This window comes from Ranitomeya variabilis, chromosome 5 (assembly GCF_051348905.1).
Source record: "Ranitomeya variabilis isolate aRanVar5 chromosome 5, aRanVar5.hap1, whole genome shotgun sequence".
Taxonomy (NCBI): Eukaryota; Metazoa; Chordata; class Amphibia; order Anura; family Dendrobatidae; genus Ranitomeya; species Ranitomeya variabilis.
The window spans coordinates 672,989,018-673,005,005 of NC_135236.1; the positions used below are offsets into that span (position 1 = coordinate 672,989,018).

The 15,988-nt window shown below is 43.3% G+C and overlaps 1 protein-coding gene across 2 annotated transcripts in view; it reads left to right on the forward strand.

The window, feature by feature from the left end:
- LOC143776950 (aldo-keto reductase family 1 member C23-like protein) overlaps window positions 1-15,988 on the forward strand; it is a 51,744-nt gene that overhangs the window by 11,913 nt on the left and 23,843 nt on the right. The window contains exons 2-4 of one of the 2 annotated variants that reach the window (XM_077266821.1): window positions 7,822-7,930; window positions 9,809-9,865; window positions 10,341-10,405. The gene's annotated coding sequence lies outside the window, so the exon portion shown is untranslated. Of the gene's footprint in view, window positions 1-7,821; window positions 7,931-9,805; window positions 9,866-10,340; window positions 10,406-15,988 lie in introns of both variants that reach the window. The other variant, XM_077266820.1, reaches the window with a different exon arrangement.

Here is a 15,988-nt window from a genome sequence, read left to right on the forward strand (position 1 = left end):
GCTGAACCCCCCCAAAAACACAGAATGCGTACCGTCGTTGGACAAGGGTGCTGGTGGAGCAGAATCCTGTTTTAAGGAAGCTCTTATCTGTGAGTTGTCCCCGTTGGGTATTCATTTGACCTCTGCAGAATCTGAAAAAATGAATGTGTTAAGTTATTGTCTTTCTTGCCCTTTGCAAGAGATAATTTTGCTAATGGTGATAATAAAGGAGAATAATCAATCTGCCCAGCAACAGCCGAATCCTAAGGATTCCTTTCTCAAAAGCAGTGACAGCTGTGAATTCGGCAAAAATGCTCCCGTGGTTAGAACGATTCCCGCATAGAGAAAAAGCTAATTTATTTTAAAAGGTTTCCATTTTGGTGTTTCCGTTCCTAAATTATTGGGATTTTGCTGTTGCTGGGCTGATAATTAAAAATCTGTTTCTTTCTATGGAGATATTGTAGAGGAAAAAAATAAAGAGCTTTCATTAGGAAGGATCGCAAGTCTTTTTAACGCTCCTCCGTTTAAGGGGTTAAGAATTTCTCCATTGGGAATAGTTCCTAAAAAAAAAGAACCAGGTTCATTTATTATTCGGTTAATGACAATATAGACAATTCTCAAGCTTCTGTTAACCCCTTCACCCCTAGGATATTTTTAGTTTTGCATTCCTGTTTTTCGCTCCTTTTCTTCCCACAGCCATAACTTTTTTATTTTTAAAAAATTGTATCATTTTCTGAGACCCATAGCGTCTCCATTTTTCTGCATTTGGGGTCGGGTGAGGGCTTATTTTTTGGGCACCGAGCTGATGTTTTAATTGATGCCATCTTGGGATAGATACGATGTTTTGATTGCCCGTTATTGCATTTTAATGCAATGTTGCGGAGACCAAAAAAAAACCCCAGTAATTCTTGCATTTTGAATATTTTTCTCATTACGCCATTTACCGACCGGATTAATTCTTTTTATATATTGATAGAGCGGACGATTCTGAATGCGGCGATACCAAATATGTATTTTTTTTTATTTTTAAGTGACTTTGGGGGTCTATATGATACAAAATACCCAAAAGTGACACCATTCTAAAAACTGCACCCCTCAAGGTGCTCAAAACCACTTTCAAGAAGTTTATTAACTCTTTAGGTGCTTCAAAGGAATTTTTGGAATGTGGGAAAAAAAATGAACATTTAAGTTTTTTCACAAAAACTACTTTAGACTCAATTCTTTTTATTTACTCAAGGGTAACCTGACAAAATAGACCCCCAAATTTATTGGGCAATTTCTCCTGAGCATGCTGATAACCCATATGTGGAATGTGGGGGAAAACCACTGTTTGGGCGCACGGCAGGGCTCGGAAGGGAAGGAGCGCCATTTGACTTTTTGGATGTAAACTTTCCTGGAATCATTAGCGAACGCCATGTCCTGTTTGGAAAGCCTCTGATGTTCCTAAAAAACAAGTGACCCCATTTTGTAAACTAGACCCCTCAAGGAATGTATTTAGATGTGTATTGAGCACCTTAAACCTCCAGGTGCTTCACAGAAGTTTATAATTTTGAGCCATGAAAATAAAAAAAAAAAAATCACATTTTCTCCACATACATGTTATTTTAGCCCCAAATTTTGCATTTTCATAAGGGTAACAGGAGACATTGCACCATACAATTTGTTATGCAATTTCTCCTGAGTACACCGATACCTCATATGTGGGAGAAAACTACTGTTTGGGTGCACGGCAGGGCTCAGAAGGAGCATCATTTGACTTTTTGAATGTAAAATTTGCTGCAATCATTAGCAGACTCCATGTCCCGTTTGGAGAGCCCCTGATGTTCCTAAACAATTCTTCACAGAAGTTTATAACTTTGAGCCGTGAAAGTAAAAAAAAAAAATTTTCCTCAAAAAAATGTAACTTTAGCCCCAACTTTTTAATTTTCACAAAGGTAACAGGAGAAATTACACCATACAGTTTGTTGTGCAATTTCTCCTGAGTATGCTGATGCCCCAAATGTGGGGGGATACTACCTTTGAGGCACAGTGCAAAGCTCAGAAGGGAAGAGGTGCCATATTGGAGTTAAGTTTTTGCTGGAAACATTGTTTACTGTGTCTGTATTCAGTTCCTTTCTGGTTCAATTCTGGATGAATTCATAGCTCCACACTTATGTGATGCACTTGGATGGTGCACTGTTCAGACTGACGTCTTGGCAGATGTATGGTTTGCATTTTATTTGCTAGAAAGTGCATTCAGGTGTGAAACGGAGGGGGAGAGGTCTGTGCTCATCTTGGTCAGATATCTAAGAGTGAACCAAATGCAGAATGATCAAGGCAGAGTAAACAAGGAGGTCATAAATAACATTGTGGGGATAGCAGGGGTTAGTTGAAAAGGAGCAGAAGTAGGGAAAATGCTGCAGCATCCCTGTGCTATGCAAACTGTCAGCACTGCACAGGCAATGATTCTGATCATGCTCAGAAAATGATCAAGCAACTTTTCTAGCTCTAGTGACCCGGATGATGACATCGGGTCACCATGGCAAAAATCAGGATGACGTCGAGGGGTCTCCGATCTTAGGGAAGAGAAGTTGTCTTTCCTCTGCCTGCTCCCAAAATGCTGAGATCGGGTTAAAGTGCCGGGAGCGGTGCGGGACCGATCACCGGGATGTATCAATATGTCCCAAGTCAATAAGGCTCAGGTCACAGGGACGTATGGATAAGTCCAAGGTGGGAAGGAGGTTAGAAATGGAATGTAGACTTCCAATTGAGAAATTATTTAAAATTAAGGTTTTTTTTTCAGGAACATGTTATCAAAATCCAAAACTACACCGAAAGAATTGCAATCCCTAAATTTTGCCCTATAATTCCAATGGGTCACATTTTTTCTAGGAGGCTTTATGAGGACACCAAAAGACGTAAAATCTCCTTGAGATGATATTCCAATTAACAGGGAAATGAAATAGGATATTTTACTCTAGATCGAGTTTATGCCAGTTCCTGGAAGAAAGAATTCATTCTAGCCAAGTCATTACAATTATTTTTATTTTTATTTTTTAAAAAAACTGTGGTTTATGGGTTGAATATTGATGGAAAATTGGCCGCTGAGTTCTGGCCAAAAGCTGTCTTCACCAGTCAATAGAAGAACGGCGTAGTGAAAGAGTTGTTCATTTTTCTGGTTTCTCTGTCTATTTGGGGATTGGAACTAAACAATAGTCGCATAGTCACGCAGACAGCGAATATGGGTACGGTTAGCGCGTCGCGTGAAATTTAATATTTGGCAAAAAGCAACTTATGTTGAAAATAATGATCATTCCATAGCAATTGCTTTTTCTCGCCACCAGTGGCTGGAATTTCGGAGACTGGCCCCATGTGCAGAACAAGACGTGATCCCGTGTCCGCCACAGCCATGGGGTCTAATATTGGATTTATCCCCTTTTATATTAGTCACAGAATATCATCCAGAACATGGGAAGATGATTCCGCTGTACGGGATTCATGGACCAAATTCTGCAAAGTTCTACAAGTAGATCGTACTCAGAGCAGGACGGATGTGGTCCTTTTATTTGTTGATTGTTAAAAAAAAGCTTTCATACTCTTCTATTTCCAGATTATTAGCAGGAGTTTTCCTTTTTTTCCAACCTTAAGGATAAGTGAACTGGTGGCCAGCAATATAAAATTTGGAATCAAATTGTTACCGTATTTTTTGGACCATAAGACGCACTGGACCATAAGATGCACCCCAAATTTTCAGATGGAAAGTAGGGAAAAAATTTATTGCGTCAACAAACAGAGGTCCGTCTTACAGTCCAAATTCAGTTTACCGGGGAGGTGTTCGGTGCTCCGACGATGATCTGACTCCCATCCCAGGCTGGTACGACAGGTTCAGTGGTGCTCAGCGGTGCGGGGGCTCCACCGACATTTTGTGAAAGCTCAGAGCCCCGGTACTTCCATTTCTGCAATTCGGTAGCCTCCGGGAACATGGCTGAAAGAGGCGGTGCATGCGCAGATTTAGATCTCGGCACCAACATCTCGTCTCATGAGATCTTGACACCGAGATCTCATTGCCAAGATCTCAATCTGCACATGCGCTGCCTCCATCGGCCATTTTCCCAGAGGCCACCGCATTGCAGCAATGGAAGTGCAGGTAGACCCGGGCTTTCACAAAATGTCAGCGGAGCCCGCGCACCACCAAGTACTGCTGAACCTGCCGCACCTGCCTGGGATGGGAGTCAGATCATCACCCTGCAGCGTTAGATCACCGAACACTCCCTTTTCTTAGCCCAGAGCCGGCAGAATAACCCAACTCCTGCTGTCGCCACACTCCTGGTAAGAACATTCGGACTATAAAATGCACCCCCATTTTCCCTTCAAATTTTTTTGGGAAAAAGTGCTTCTTATAGTCTGAAAAATACAGTACTTAGTGACATTAGTTTCACAGAATGTGACTTAGTTATTCAAATTAGGAAGTCTAAAATTGATTAATTAGGCCAGGGATTCAGTATTAAACTACATAGGTTCCCTAATTCCCCAATTTGTCCAGTCTCGAGTGTAAGAAAGTTGCTAACACTCAGTTCTTTTTTAATTCATAGAGATTCCTCTCCACTTACAGTATTACAATTGAATTCTGTCTTAAAAAAATATTTTGTAGAATTGAATTTGGGTGACCATAAAATCTTGTTCCATTCATTCCGTATAGGAGCAGCTACTGAGCCAGCTAGGCTAGGCCTAAAGGATGATATCAGAAGGATCGGCCGTTGGGATTCTGATAGATTTTGAATATATATTAGACCTGAGTTGCTGACGTTAGGTTAACTATTCATTTTAGGTCTATTAGTTGTTTGGATAATCGACCACTCCTTCAGAGAGAGCTGGAAGGAGAAGCTACTCTGAAAACCTTTCACCCATTCAGAGTCTCTTTGTAGGGGGGCAAGTCTCTTTGAGCCTCTGTGGTATTGTGGGGGGCCAAGTGTCTGAGTCTCTGGTGTTGTGGGGTGCCTAGTCTCTTTGAGTCTCTGTGATATTGTGGGGGGGTCAAGTCTCTATGAGTCTCTGTGGCATTGTCGGAGGCCAAGTCTCTATGAGCCTCTGTGGCGTTGTGGGGGGTCAAGTCTCTTTGAGTCTCTGTGTTGTTGAGGGGGGCCAAGTCTCTTTGAGTCTCTGTGGCATTGTGGGGGCGGCCAAGTCTCTTTGAGCCTCTGTGGTCATGTGGGGGGTCAGGTCTCTTTGAGACTCTGTGGTGTTGTGGGGGGCCGAGTCTCTTGGAGTCTCTGTGGCGTTGTGGGGGGTCAAGTCTCTTTGAGTCTCTGTGACATTGTGGGGGGGACAAGTCTCTTTGAGCCTCTGTGGTGATGTGGAGGGGTCAGGTCTCTTTGAGCCTCTGTGGCATTGTGGGGGGCCAAGTCTCTTTGAGTCTCTGTGGCGTTGTGGGGGGTCAAGTTTCTTTGAGCCTCTGTGGTGTTGAGGGGGGCCAAGTCTCTTTGAGTCTCTGTGACATTGTGGGGGGGACAAGTCTCTTTGAGCCTCTGTGGTGATGTGGGGGACCAGGTCTCTTTGAGCCTCTGTGGTGTTGTGGGGGGTGAGTCTCTGAGCTTCTGTGGTGTTGTGGGGGGCTGAGTCTCTTTGAGTCTCTGTGGTGTTGTGGGGGGCGAGTCTCTTTGAGCTTCTGTGGTGTTGTGGGGGGCTGAGTCTCTGAGTCTCTGTGGTGTTTTGGGGGGCGAGTCTCTTTTAGCCTCTGTGGTGTTGTGGGGGGCTGAGTCTCTTTGAGCCTCTGTGGTGTTGTGGGGGGCGAGTCTCTTTGAGCTTCTGTGGTGTTGTGGGGGGCTGAGTCTCTTTGAGTCTCTGTGGTGTTGTGGGGGGCGAGTCTCTTTGAGCCTCTGTGGTGTTGTGGGGGGCTGAGTCTCTTTGAGCCTCTGTGGTGTTGTGGGGGGGTCAGGTCTCTTTGAGCCTCTGTGGTGATGTGGGGGGGTCAGGTCTCTTTGAGCCTCTGGGATGTTGTGGGGGACCAGGTCTCTTTGAGTCTCTGTGGTGTTGTGGGGGGCGAGTCTCTTTGAGTCTCTGTGGTGTTGTGGGGGACCAGGTCTCTTTGAGCTCCTGTGGTGTTGTGGGGGGCGAGTCTCTTTGAGTCTCTGTGGTGTTGTGGGGGGCAAGTCTCTGAGCTTCTGTGGTGTTGTGGGGGGCTGAGTCTCTTTGAGTCTCTGTGGTGTTGTGGGGGGCGAGTCTCTTTGAGCTTCTGTGGTGTTGTGGGGGGCTGAGTCTCTTTGAGTCTCTGTGGTGTTGTGGGGGGCGAGTCTCTGAGCTTCTGTGGTGTTGTGGGGGGCTGAGTCTCTTTGAGTCTCTGTGGTGTTGTGGGGGGCGAGTCTCTTTGAGCCTCTGTGGTGTTGTGGGGGGCTGAGTCTCTTTGAGTCTCTGTGGTGTTGTGGGGGGCGAGTCTCTTTGAGCTTCTGTGGTGTTGTGGGGGGCTGAGTCTCTTTGGTGTTGTGGGGGGCGAGTCTCTTTGAGCCTCTGTGGTGATGTGGGGGGCTGAGTCTCTTTGAGTCTGTGGTGTTGTGGGGGGTGAGTCTCTGAGCTTCTGTGGTGTTGTGGGGGGCTGAGTCTCTTTGAGTCTCTGTGGTGTTGTGGGGGGCGAGTCTCTTTGAGCTTCTGTGGTGTTGTGGGGGGCTGAGTCTCTTTGAGTCTCTGTGGTGTTGTGGGGGGCGAGTCTCTTTGAGCCTCTGTGGTGTTGTGGGGGGCTGAGTCTCTTTGAGCCTCTGTGGTGTTGTGGGGGCGAGTCTCTTCGAGCCTCTGTGGTGTTGTGGGGGGTCAGGTCTCTTTCAGCCTCTGTGGTGATGTGGGGGGGTCAGGTCTCTTTGAGCCTCTGGGATGTTGTGGGGGACCAGGTCTCTTTCAGTCTCTGTGGTGTTGTGGGGGGTGAGTATCTTTGAGTCTCTGTGGTGTTGTGGGGGACCAGGTCTCTTTGAGCTTCTGTGGTGTTGTGGGGGGCGAGTCTCTTTGAGTCTCTGTGGTGTTGTGGGGGGCGAGTCTCTGAGCTTCTGTGGTGTTGTGGGGGGCTGAGTCTCTTTGAGTCTCTGTGGTGTTGTGGGGGGCGAGTCTCTTTGAGCTTCTGTGGTGTTGTGGGGGGCTGAGTCTCTTTGTCTCTCTGTGGTGTTGTGGGGGTCTGAGTCTCTTTGGTGTTGTGGGGGGCGAGTCTCTTTGAGCCTCTGTGGTGTTGTGGGGGGCTGAGTCTCTTTGAGCCTCTGTGGTGTTGTGGGGGTCAGGTCTCTTTGAGTCTCTGTGGTGTTGTGGGGGGTCAGGTCTCTTTGAGCCTCTGTGGTGATGTGGGGGGTCAGGTCTCTTTGAGTCTCTGTGGTGTTGTGGGGGGCGAGTCTCTTTGAGCCTCTGTGGTGTTGTGGGGGGCTGAGTCTCTTTGAGCCTCTGTGGTGTTGTGGGGGGTCAGGTCTCTTTGAGTCTCAGTGGTGTTGTGGGGGGCGAGTCTCTTTGAGTCTCAGTGGTGTTGTGGGGGGCGAGTCTCTTTGAGTCTCAGTGGTGTTGTGGGGGGCGAGTCTCTTTGAGCCTCTGTGGTGTTGTGGGGGTCAGGTCTCTTTGAGCCTCTGTGGTGTTGTGGGGGATGAGTCTCTTTGAGCCTTGGCATGTGGATTATCACCCGGCTTAGGCTGGGTGGATTTGGACATTCGGCGATTCTGATTATTTTTTATATTTATTCCTATGTTTTTAATAAATCTTGTTAGCCTGTGATTAGAGAGTGGGCATCACTCAGTAATCCATTTATCTCACATGTACACTGCATATCAACCAGAGTGTCGTTTTTGTGATTGAATATTCGATATTCGTCCCTATTTCATCTGTTCTCATTTTCTGCTTCAGATCTAATGACTCAGAACAGGAAAGGCCAATGATAAAGATAAAAGCCGACAGTCCGTCTAGGAGAGATAACGTTACTCTCGTAATACGACGGCCGGCGTTACGCTCCTAGGTATGATTGCGCTAATGTTGGTCACAGTCGAGTCCTGTAACTATTTGAGTCTGGACGGTTATCTCCAGGTGGTCGGGTGGTCGCCATTTTTACTCTTATGGTCGACATTAATGACCTTAAAAAACTGCCTCTGGTCTGTTGCCTATAGCAACCAATCAGAGCACAGCTTTCATTTCATATTCAGCTCTGGAAAAATGAAAGCTGCTCTGTGATTTGGTTGTTAAGGGCAACAGAGAGTTGTTTAGACCCCTTGTAGGCCTGTCATGTGTATGTATTATAATGGTATACGTACGGCCTAGTTATTTTTCGTGTTGGCAGAGGTTTAAGCCACAAAATCTAATTTAATTTCACTCACTGTCAGGCAAAGATTGAGATGAAATTAATGTCCCTTTAAGAGCAGGTTACACCGTCCCTTTAATTCAATTACCATTTATCTCCATGATGATCTCAGGGTCGTCCTTCTTCTTGCACTGTTTTAAATGACAATCCCCTATAATCTTATATTCTGTCACATACTCAAGGTCTGCAAAAACAGGGTGAGGGTGAAGGGCTTGTGAGGGTTAAACCAGAATTTGCTGAGTAACGCTGACTGGCACCATATAACGACAATTACCAGAGACGAGAAACAGGCGGAAATCTGTTTCCTATCAGAAGTCGAATTTTCATGTATTTCTCCCCTGAAATACTCTGTGCTGCTGGGCACTGACACTGCTTTTTAGACGATACCGTTCTCGGGCTCTGTCCTCCCACGTGTTTGTTTTCTCCTCATAGTAACACGTTTTTCCTCACAAATCTGTCCCTCTCCTCTCTATCCTCATCCCTCAATCACAGATGCCTCTTCTGAAATGCTCTGTGCTGCTGGGGCTCTGGGCCTTCCCCTTGTCTCTATTCTCTCTGCACCATGTTACCACATCACTGTTAGTGTGTTCCAGTAACTGCCCCTGCAAAATCACTTATGGGGGTGATCAAAAGCATCGGAGGGGCACATATGGGGCTGACCAGCAGCATTGTGTCTGGTCTCTCTCGGGTCTTCACTTGGGTCTGGTCATGGGTCTTCACTCGGGTCTGGTCTCTCTTGGGTCTGGCCTATCTCAAGTCTTCACTCGAGTGTGGTCTCTCTTCAGTCTTCACTCAGGTCTGATTTCTCTTCGGTCTTCACTCGGGTCTGGTCTCTCTTGGGTCTGGTCTCTCAGGTCTTCACTCTGGTCTGGTCTACCTCAAGTCTTCACTCTGGTGTGGTCTCTCTCGTGTCTTCACTCGGTTCTGGTCTCTCTCGGGTCTTCACTCGGTTCTGGTCTCTCTCGGGTCTTCACTCAGATTTGGCATCTCCCGGGTCTTCACTCGAGTCTGGTCTCTCTTGGTTCTTTTTTGGTTCTGGTTTCTCTCCTTTTCCTTTACTCGAGTCTGGTCTATCTCGTGTCTTCACTCAGATCTGGTCTCTCTTCAGTCTTCATTCGGGTGTGGTCTCTCTCGGGTCTTCACTCGGGTGTGGAATCTCCCGGGTCTTCACTTGGGTCTAGTCTCTCTTGGTTGCTTTACTTGGTTCTGGTTTCTCTCCTTTTCCTTCGGGTCTGGACTAATGGCGGCTATAAGCCAACTTCAGCTGCTCAAACGACCATCCTGCTACAGGTCCCGGTGCCGACTCCTTCCCTTCTCAGCCTTCCTAGGCCTTTTATAATTATTAACTGTGCGACAGCTATCACCTGACCTAGTATCTCCTCCATTTTTTTTCCTGAGGGAACATGCACTTCGCTCTTGAGTTCCTGCTAATGTAATTCTTTCAGCTTTCCCTATCTCTACTATCTTTGACCTGCAGAATTTCTCTGTTAGGCATTAACTGTGTACATCTTATAACTTTTCCATCTCCTTATACAGCAGAGATGTTAGTGAAACCTAGATGGGAGGACTTCTAATCCAAAGAAGCAAAGCTAAAAGGTAAAGCATGGTGGAGGGACAAGTTAACAGCTTAAGTCTTTGATAAGATAGGAGGGGTGTCACACCACCTTGAGCATCATTTTTCCTGCTTGTGTCTTTACTGAGGACCTCTGACAATCAGCCGTGATTGCCTAAGAAAGCAGGTCCCGGACATTCATATATCCTACAGCAGCCACTACAGGAAAAGCTTAGTATTACATGCCAGCCATTCAAACAAATAGGAGGTCTTAGTCCACAAGGGCAAGAGTGTCTTTTTGTGAGCTACTCTCCGCCCAAAAAATCTAACCCACTTGTGATGCTACTGTAATAAGCTGCTGATTTTGCAAATATGGAAGGAAGATGCTAGGGGCGTATCTGCCCCGTGTGAACAGATCCGAATTATGGTCGCTTGCGCATCTTTTTGGGTTAGATCAGCTGTGGCCACCAGATGGTGATAATGATTAACTGCAAAATTAGTGTTGTTCTTTTTCTGCAGAATATTCTACAATTTTACTCCTGGGAACAGAAGCCCCTTTGGTGGACGAATTATTTAACTAAGAGGTATGGCCCCTAATTACAGGTTTAACAGTGTAAGGTATCACTTTGCAGACTATTGCAAAATAGGTTATCCTACACCACCAAGGAGTATTAATAAAGAATATATGTGCAATAGACCCGGACTCCAGGAGTGATATACACAAAAGGGAAAATGTCTGCTTTGTAGTGGCTAAGTAATGGGGCTTTGTTATTCGCCCTTTTTTTTTTCTATTCTTTGGTTTATGTGGAGTCATTTTTTACCTATATGTGAATACAAGAACCAAAAAATAATAAAATAAAATAAGATTAACACACAGTGACGCTAAATAGCGAGTAAATTCCACAAGCATACACTGAGAAATACATAAAAACCTTGTTATGACTAATAATACTACCAAATAGTGACTAAATAATACCGCTATACAGTGACTTATGAATACTACTATATAGTGACTGAAAAACACCAATATACACCATAAATAAAAATAGCACCGCATTATGACTGATAATGTTATTTAACCGTGACTTAATAAACTACTGTATAGTGACTGAATAATGCCGATATAAACATACAAATAAAGAATAATACCGTATTATGACCAGTAGAATAAATGAAGAATAAATACCGTACTATGAGGAATAAAATTACAAAACGGTGACTAAATAATACTGCAATATAGTAACTGATTAATATATAGTGACTGAATAATGTCAATATAAACTTACAAGTAAAAAAATATTGTCACCAATAATATTAAATAGTGACTAAATAATACCGCCATAAAGTGACTGATTAATACTACAATATAGTGGCTTAAAAATGCCAATATACACTAGAAATAAAAATAATACCATATTATGACTGCTAATCAGGGACTGAAAAATAGTGGTTGATTAACACCACTATATAGTGACTGAATAATGTAGATAGAAACTTACAAATAAAGAACAATACCATGTTATGACCAATAATACTACAAAACAGTGACTAAATTATCCTGCAATATAGTAACTTATTAATATATGATGACTGAATAATGCCAATATAAACCTACAAATAAAAATATATATATAATATTATTAAACAGTGACTAAATAATACTGCTATACAGTGACTGATTAATACCACTATACAGTAACTGATTAAACCTACTAGATAGTGACTGAAAAATGCCAATATACACTATAAACAAAAATAACACCTTATTATGACTAATAATAATACTACTAAGCAGTGCCTAAATAACGCTGCAAAATACTGACTGATTAATACTACTATATAGTGACTGAATATTGTTGATATAAACCTGCAAATAAAAAATAACACCGTATTATGACCAATAATACTATCAAACATTGACTAAATAGTACCCCTATATAGTAACTGATTATTACTACTGTATTGTGACCATATAACATCAATATAAACCAGCAAGTAATAACACCATACCTGACTATTAATACTACCAAACAGTAACTAAATAATACTGCTATACAGTGAGCGAATAATGCTGCTACAAACTAGTGAATAAATAATACCAACATACAGTGTCAAATAATGCCACAATATCATGGGTAATAATGACTAAATAATACTGATATAATAACTGATTAATATTACCATATACTAACAAAATAATGCCGACATATGCTGACAAATAATATGACCAAACCTTGACCTATAATTCTACCAATCAATGATTAAATAATATGGCTATATAGCAACTCATTAATACCAGCATATTTGACGCCCCTTTACTGTACGTTTTGAAAGCTTAACATCACCACACAGTGACAAATAAATAACTCTACCCTACAGGCATTGATTAATAGCGCCATATAATAAATGTAACATATATCACTACCATTTAATGACTTAACAATACCAATAACAAGACTTCATATATAAAAGAAATAATAAAACAAATGCACAAAGACAAATAATACCACCATATTGTAACTAAATATCACCGTTATACTGTAATTATTATTTTTTTCATTCTTCTGGCCCAGAACACTACGGTGACTTCTGCTGAAGACAACCTTAGCCCCCCCCCCCCCACTTTGCAATTACGCCGTATCATAGAGCAGAAGAGGCCGAATTTCCGTCCCGACATATGAGAAAAGGGAACAGCTGAAAGAAAAGCAGTGAAAATACATTTTTCTTTATGTTAGAGCTTCTGCCGCCACCTATGTATCGCCGCCTTAGGCTCTTGACCTCGAGTACTTTATTTAGTTTGCATCCATTGCAATATATAGCTGATTTTTTTTTCTTTGCGCAGTTTTTGTATGTAGCTCATTCTTGCAAATGTAAAGATATGAGCCAAGTTGTCTGACCGATTTCCTCTGGGAATGCTACCGTCTCTTTACGAAGTCCTTTTTATGTGCAGTTTTCTATGAACTTTAATGAATCTGATGACTGGTGGGAAATTCTTGGTCTGTGGGTTTGTTTGAAATTTCGATTATACATGAAACAAACACGAGATCGGAACATAATTCCTCTCCTAATTCCGTGTAAACTTCTGCTGTCCCCATGATGGAGAAATTACACATCAATTATATGTTATCCCATGATTGGATCAAGATATAACCGAACTTCTGTCCTATAATACTTCGCTGTGTCCTCAAGTGGAAGTTTTCAACAAATTAGTGATAGAAGATTTCAAAGCCATTTCCAATACAAGGGTGACAGGTTATCTAAGGCCGGGGTCACACTTACCGTATGAAAAATCGGTCCGAGTCTCCCTGCCGAAAGTCGCACAAGGGTTCTCCATACGATCATCGATGTGTAATGTGTTTACAATGCGATGATGCGATTTCCTCGCACCTATATATCCCTATGACATGCATATGCTGATTGCTATCTGATTGCAATGTGATTTTAACATACGTTTTTACATACAGCAGTTCTCTGTCATTTACACATCGTTTTCAAAGGAAATATTCGTCAAAAAATTGGTCTCCCGCACAATTTTTGTAACCAGCAGAGGGAAAGCCAATGACTGGGGGCAGATGTTTATAGCCTGGGAAGAGGGTAATACCCATGAAGCTTCCTAGGCTATTGATATCAGCGCACAACTCTATGCTTAGCCTTTACTGGCTATTAAAATGGGGGACCCCCCAAAAAATGGTATGGGGTCCACCTGTAATTAATAACCAGCAAAGGTTATACAGACAGCTGCGGGCTGATATTAATAGCCTAGGAAGGGGCCATGGATACTGCCCCCCCCGGCTAAAAACATCTGCTCTCAGCTGCCCCAGAAAAGGCGCCTCTCTAAGATGCGCCAATTTTGGCACTTAGCCTCATTCTTCCCACTTGCCCTGTAGCGGTGGCAAGTGGGGTAAAATAAAAAAGCAACAATATACCATACCTTTTGTTTTTTTATTTTACTTTTATTACAGGAGATCGAGAGCTTCGGTGGAATTAGGCGAGGTCGTAAGTATGGTTTAATTAACATTATTAAAGGAGTCTGCATCTTTCTTTCAATTACAGGACTTTTTTTCTGGGTGTCTGTGTTTTTTCTCAATGTGACTGTGGAGTTAGTAATGGGGGTGTCTTATTGTCGCCTTTCCATTACTAACCTCTGGGCTTGATGTCACCAGACAATACAAAGATGACATCAACCCCCTCCCCGACTATTACCGCATAGCCTTTGCTGGTTATTAATTACAGGGGACCCCACATCATTTATTTTGGGGGGTCTTACATTTTTTTTTTTTTTCAACAATAAGTTTTTATTGAAACATTTTCAAGTTTACAAATGATGCAATAACTCAGGTATCATTACAAACTGTAAATCAACGTGTGCATAAAAAGCGTGTAAGCAAATAACACGTAGTTCTTAATCAAACAACTACAAGGGGTAGGGGGGAGATGGAGTAAGGCACGAATGGGGGAAAAGAAAAAAAAAGGGAGAGGGGGGGGGGGGGGGGGAAGCCCGAGGGTGAGATTGCGTTGTGTACAGTAATTATGAAGGGTTATTCTGAATCAGACAGTTCAGGGTTGGTTAGATAAAATACAGGTACCGCAAGGGGAGTGTGGTTGGTATATTCCGCCCAGGGAAGCCATATTCTTTCAAATTTACCGACTTTGTCCATGAGAATGGCCGACAGTTTCTCATTAATCATATACCAAGAGAGGCGAGACTTAACTGCGGAAAAATCTATAGTTGTTTTTTTCCAGGCCAAAGCTATTGTTTGCTTGGTTGCTAGAAATATAAATGATATAAGAGCCTGGGTGTGTTTGGGAATGTTGGGGATGCGTTTATTGAGCAGAGCCTCCCAGGGGTTCTTTCTGAGGTTTATATTTGTGACCGAGAAAACTAAATGGTAGACTCTGATCCACAGTCTCCTAACCATCGGGCATAGCCACCAGGTATGGAACATATCTCCAGTAGAGTTGCATCCTCTGAAGCAGTTTGAGGGGTAGTTGGCCACTGCCTTAGCTACTCTTGCTGGGGTCAGGTACCAACGGGTTAATACTTTATAATTAGTTTCTAACATAAGGGTATTTAGGATTCCTCCAGTTGAGGAGGACCAAATTTGGGACCATTCGGAATCAGTCAGGGTAGATCCAATATCGGACTCCCATCGAGATGTATATTTTAGACAATTTCTATGTGAGGGGGAGTTGATTTGCGAATAGAGGAGAGATATAGTACCTGGGGCGTGGGGGTTTTGACGGCATCTTTGTTCAAATGGAGTGAAAGAGTATGGGGGATCAGAATTCTTCAGTAAAGAGCTGATAAAGTTCTTAAGTTGTAAATAACAAAATACCTCTCCGGGGGGGAAACCATATTTTTCTCTAAGGGTTGGGAATGGGATAATCCCGTCTACATTAAAGAGGTGGTGGACTTTAGTTATCCCCGCTTCAACCCACTTACAGAAGTATCTTAGGGGACCCATACCTGGGGGAAATAGAACATTACCCCAAATTGGGGCGAGAGGCAAAAAGGGTGAGATTAGTTGTGAGGAGTACTTGTGGGAGTCCCAGATTGCAAGGGAATGCTTTATTATGGGGTTTGAAATATGTTTACGTTGGGTTGGGAGAATCCATAGTATTGTGTCTAGAGTGTCGGGTTGTAGTTCTACGGCTTCTAGAGAAAGCCATAATGGGGGTTCGGTGTAGGCATGATACAGGGTCAGTTGGCCTAATTGAGCTGCGCGGTAGTATTTGGAGAGGTTGGGAACTCCCAAACCTCCTTTTAGGCGATGTCGGTAGAGAGTAGCTTTGTTAACCCTGGGGAGGCCTCCCCTCCAAACAAAAGCATCTATTGCTCTTTGGGCCATTTTAAGGAAGTGCGATGGGATAGGGATTGGTAAGACTCGAAATAAGTAAAGTAGCTTGGGAATGATAGACATTTTTAGGGCTCGCACACGGCCTAACCATGAAAGATGCAATTTTTCCCAAGACTGAAGCAAAAGGCGAAGTTTTCGAAACATGGGGGGATAGTTGGCGGTGTAGAGAGAGTCTAGGTTAGCCGTCAGTTTCACTCCCAAATAGTCCAAGTGTTTAGTAACCCACTGGAAAGGAAAGTCGTTTTGGAGATTTGTTATAGTTGATTGTGGGAGGGATATATTCATGGCGTAGGATTTGGTGGTGTTTAT